The following is a 5,445-nucleotide window of genomic DNA, read 5'->3' as shown; positions in this document are numbered from 1 at the left end:
ATTTGAAGCCCAAATATAAATAAAATATTAACTAGTAACCAAATCAAACCCATGAAAAAAAAACTAAATTTTGGCTTGATCGTCCTGAGAAGTTGATATAGTGGTAAAAAGTTTGCCCTCCCAATGTGAAGACGCATATAGAGGTGGGCAAATTAACCGGTTAACCGAATTGACCCGTAAATCAAACCGAAACCGAACCGGTTTGAAACCTTTTATGTGAAACCGGTTTGGAATTGATTGAAACCGTAGGCTTGGAACCGATCTGTAATTTTCTCCACCAAAACCGGTTAACCGAACCGAAACCGGTCACAACCGGGCAAAAACTGGCCAAAACCCGGACCGAAACTGATCAAAATCCGAACCGAAACCGATCGTCACTGTTCATGAAACCGGTTTCAACCCGAACCGAAACCGATCATAAACCGATTTTGACTTTTATTGACCAACCCGAACCAGTTTTAAGTTTTAAACCGGTTTGTGCATCTCTAGACGCATATTCGAGTATCACTTGGACCACATTGAAAGACATATGGGTGAAAGGATGAATCAGGGCTTTAATCCCGGGTTCGAACCCGAAAGGGGGCGAGAGTTTACAGATTTTATCCGGTTCCTGCACATCAGAGGGTATGGTCTCATCACGGTCAAGGAATCGACTTTGAACAGAGCCCCCGAAAAATTTAGTTTACACATACTCTCTTCGTAAGAAAAAAAAAAAAAAAAACCTTTGGCTTGATTCATGCATACCCTAACAATATTAATATATATATATATATATATATATATATATATATATATATATAAATAATCCAAGAAATTGTTGGGTGTGTCCATCCATGCTTATTTTGCATTTTACGGACTTCAAGTCTTCTACTCTTCTTCATTCTTTCTCTCTCTACACTCTCTCTCTCTCTAAAACCTCTGATTTCGATTTCCAAACAGACGATCAATCAACGCCTATCGTCAAATCCACCACCAACCCACGTCAATTCTCCACAAATCATCAACACCCATATGCTCAATCTCACAATCTCGAACCCACATCACGCCGATCCAAGGTACCTCACTTTATCATGCGTTTATTACAGTTTACTTCATTGAGTGTTTTTTGGTGGTCAATGCAGAGCAGGTAATTGAGTTCCATGTGTTTCCTAGTTAACATGCATCTGGTTGCAGGCTGACGTGGGGTTTGTTCGTGTGTTTAATGATGAGGCACGCCAGGTGTGCGACGTATTGCTAGTTGAAGATGTCGGTGGTCAAAGTACGAAGAGATGATCTGGTGGCGTGCATGACATGTCCTATTTGTAATAAGTTGTTGAAATATGCCACCACTATCCCTGAATGTCTTCATACATGTCAGTAATTTATTTTTTATTTATTATCTTGTTTTTTGATTCTTTAACTGTTAGTTTAGAGCTTTATTTTTGTGAGTTTTTGTGTGTTTGAGGTCTTAATTGTTATGGGTTTTCACCTATGATTCCCAATTTTATAGCTTTGCGTGTTTATTAATTGAAAGTTTCAGAATTGTTTCGTTATTTTGTTTTATGAATCTTTTGAAAGCATAGGTTGAAGAAAGTGGTGTGGTCTTGAGTTTTCCTAATTTTGTAGTTTTATCTTTTTAATATTGACTGTCTTAAAATTATGCAAGCTATGTGATTAATAATGAACAGAGATGGCAGCACTTTTATGTTTCTAACATATATGTTGTTAGCATTATTTCTGGATTTTTGTTTTGTTTTTTATTCTATGAAATTGCTATTTACTGTCTGTCTTTTGGGCATCTTATCTAGTCTGCAGGAAGTGTATTCGAAAGAAGCTCACAGATGAAGAACTTGAATGCTGTCCAATATGCGAGATTGATAGCCATCGGTGAAATAGCATAATCACACCCGAGGAAAGTAGATCGTCTACCAGTGAGTCAATCCACGCTTCTTCATTGGCGCCATCCACTGTTACAACGGCAATCAGATCTCATCAGATCTATATATAAAAAAAATCACCATGGTTTCTGGCGTTCATAACGTTGATCAAGTTCTGGAGGATATTGAACGTGAGGATGTTAATGAGGGACAGCAGTTTCTGAGGGGGCCGCGTGATTCTACGCGCACCACCAGTAACCGTCCCTTCATCACAACTCCTCACGGCCAGACTGAAACTCCTCCAGACGATCTCACGTTACAAAATCTTGCCGGCGCGAAACAAAAAGGACCAATGGGTCCAGAAGATGAAACAAATGATCCTAAAGAATGGCTCATAAACGAGCAGCGGCGTCTAATGGACAAGTACAATGAGATGGTCAAACAGAAAAAGCTAGCCGACTTAACACAAAGGCAAGCGTTTGATAAGCAAACTGTTCATGGAACAAAAAGGCCGCGCGCGCCGGAAGAAGGACATTCTGTTCACACTGCACACACTGAGTTCAGTGATGAAGAAGTGCACAGCATGAGGAAGACGCGAGATACTCATGCAGGAGGCTCACAGCTCCGCGCGCCTGTGAACATGGCGCCTGGAGCCAGAGCCAATATGGATCTGCACATACCGTACAGCCCACCAGTTAGAGGGCAAGTGGACGTAACCACACCGTACAAGCCAGCCATCTTAGTGAAACATTCAAAATTCACTGAGCGCATCGCGAAGGCCCCCATTCAGCACAAAACCAAGATGCCAAGTGGTTTGGGCAAATATGACGGCACAACAGATCCAGATGATTTCTTGCAAGGTTTTTACAACACGGGAAACCTAGAAAGCTGGACGATGCCAACATGGTGTCACATGTTTGCTCAATGCCTAACAGGCGGGGCTCGTGTCTGGTTCGAGAGCTTGCCTACTGGGCAAATCGATGGGTTCGAGGAACTATTGGAAAAGTTCCAAGCTCACTTCGTACAGCAGCGCAGACACACGCGCGACCCTGATGACATCATGCACTGCGTGCGCAGGAATGATGAAACGATTGAAGACTACATCACTCGTTTCAATCAGGAGTCTCTGGCAATCGGAGGTATCACTGAGCAACTATTGCGCGTGGCCTTTATACAAGGCGCGCGCAGTGATCAACTCCGCCGAGCTCTTGTGAGCAGAGATGGCATGCCCACCACTTGGGCCAAACTAATGGAAGCATCGCGAGTCTTCGCGAGAAATGAAAAACAAATTGCCCAAGATAGGGCAAGAGAAAGAGCGCATCAAGCTGAGTCACCGCGCAGCAAAGAAAAAAAGGGGCAAACAGAACTCTGTATGGTCCAGGTTGCAACCAACCAGTTTTTCTTCCGCAGAAAAGCAGGCGCAACCAAGCTCACCCCAGCCCCAAAAAGATGTTCGTAATCGCGGGGAGGGTGACAAGAGGGAAGGCGGCAGAGATCCTAACAGACCTCTGCCAAGAATATGGACTCCCCTCACTAAAACGCCTTCACAGGTGTTAAGCACTGAGAATGTCCAATTCAAAAGCCCCAAGCCACTACACTACAAGGGACCATCAGACAGTGGCAAGTACTGTGAGTTTCACAAATCCACAGGACACAACACTGATGCATGCCACCACTTGAAGGATGCAATTGAAAAGGATGTGAAATCAGGCAAGCTGGCTCACCTGGTAAAAAACTCAAGACCAGAAAATGAACAACCAGAAGGAGCCTCTGCCAGCAAAAAGTACAAAAGAATATGTGTAGCCGAGGGAGGAAGGCAAGGGCAAACATCAAGAAAGAGAAGCGCGCAAATACAAGGAGATTGGCGCGAGCAACAAGTAATCTTCCCAAGAATCAGGGGAGGCCCTTCCATCAGCAGTCCTCTTGTTATCACTACACACATTGCTCATTACGAGGTGTCAAAAGTCCTGGTGGACACTGGCAGCGAATCAGACATCATGTATGAGCAATGTTTCAGAAAACTTGATCCGGCAGACCAAGCAAGGCTTGAAATTGTGAATGCACCAATCTCTGGTGTTTCAAATGAAATCATTCATCCCCTAGGTCAAATACAATTTGAGCTAACTATGGAGGATGAGAAACACAAGCGAGCCGAAGTTGTTAACTTCTTGGTCTTGCCCACCACTTCTTGCCACAATATGATCTTGGGTAGGGGAACGATTGCCCAATTCAACGCCATACCGTCGCCAGCGCACGGCGCGTTGGGGTTCCCAACACCAACAGGTGTAACTTTTGTATACCGAGATCATTTGTGCGCAGTGACAAGTACTCCGCGGGAGGGGAGAATGAAAATTCCAATGGCAGAAAACGCGCCAGAGGAATGGATTCTCAACCCGAAATTCCCGGAGCAAAAAATCACAATTGGCGCTACGATATCAGACGACACGAGGTTGAGAATGAAAAGGTTGCTCACAGCGTATATGTCGGTCTTCGCGTGGCAACACTCTGATATGACTGGGGTTCCGCGAGACCTGGCACAACATTCTCTCAACACGTTCAAGTCTGTAGAGCCAATTGCTCAAAAGAAGAGAGTCATGGGGGATGAGAAAGCGAGGGCCATGAATGAGCAGGTTGAGGATTTACTGCGCGCAAACATCATCCGCCCGATACGATACCAAACGTGGGTAGCCAATCCTGTGATGGTAAAGAAAAGTAACGGGTCGTGGAGGATGTGCATTGACTTCAAAGACCTCAACAAAGCGTGCCCAAAAGATTGTTACCCCCTCCCAAACATCGACGCAAAAGTGGACTCCGTGGCGCCATTCAAGCTCAAATGTTTCCTGGATGCCTACAAAGGCTATCACCAGATTCAAATGGCACCACAAGATGAGGACAAGACCGCATTTAGAACCGACAAGGGTGTTTTTTGCTACACAAAAATGCCCTTTGGTTTGAAGAATGCGGGCGCCACCTACCAAAGACTTATGGATGCCGTTTTCAGCGAGCAAATCGGAAGAAACCTAGAAGTCTATGTGGATGATTTGGTGATCAAGAGCAGGGAGGAAAAGCAAATGCTCAAAGACATCGAAGAAACCCTTGGGCGCCTAAAGGAAGTTAACATGAAGCTCAATCCGAGCAAATGTACTTTCGGCGTACTAGAGGGAAAATTTCTAGGTGTAATGGTCACCAAGGATGGTTTCAAGGTGAACCCTGAGAAGGTGGAGGCCATCCTTGACATGCCCTCGCCATCCACCATGAAAGAGGTCCAGAAGCTGAATGGTAGATTGGTTTCAATCAACAGGTTCCTAGCGAACCATGCAAGCAAATCTACCCCATTTGTCAACACATTGAGGAATTGCTTAAAGAAAAGCCAATTCAAATGGACTCCTGAGGCCGAGCAAGCTTTCAGGGAGATAAAAGAATGTTTGATAAATCTGCCCGCGCTCACAGCTCCACTTCCTGGTGAAACTTTGACATTATACCTATCAGCAGGAGAGCGCGCCATCGGCGCAGTATTATTGGTGGATCGCAAGGGAATCCAAACGCCAATATACTATGTGAGTCAGGTGCTGACAGATCCTGAGACGCG

At 44.7% G+C, this 5,445-nt stretch overlaps 1 long non-coding RNA gene across 2 annotated transcripts; it reads left to right on the top strand.

The window, feature by feature from the left end:
• The first annotated feature begins 867 nt into the window (after positions 1–867).
• Positions 868–1,852, top strand: LOC143607251 (uncharacterized). Of its 2 annotated transcripts, none has more exons than XR_013148923.1 (3): positions 868–1,055; positions 1,127–1,352; positions 1,788–1,852. It is a non-coding gene; the product is annotated as an uncharacterized LOC143607251 (long non-coding RNA). The 2 variants fall into 2 exon arrangements; XR_013148924.1 differs by having other exon boundaries at positions 871–1,055; positions 1,174–1,352.
• Positions 1,853–5,445: the final 3,593 nt, after the last annotated feature.

This window comes from Bidens hawaiensis, unplaced genomic scaffold, assembly GCF_021521415.1.
Source record: "Bidens hawaiensis isolate Kalapana, Puna unplaced genomic scaffold, B.hawaiensis_p1.1 tig00080554_1, whole genome shotgun sequence".
In the NCBI taxonomy this organism is placed as follows: domain Eukaryota; kingdom Viridiplantae; phylum Streptophyta; class Magnoliopsida; order Asterales; family Asteraceae; genus Bidens; species Bidens hawaiensis.
Note: the sequence above shows the minus strand (reverse complement) of the source record. Positions and strands in the feature narration are given on the sequence as shown.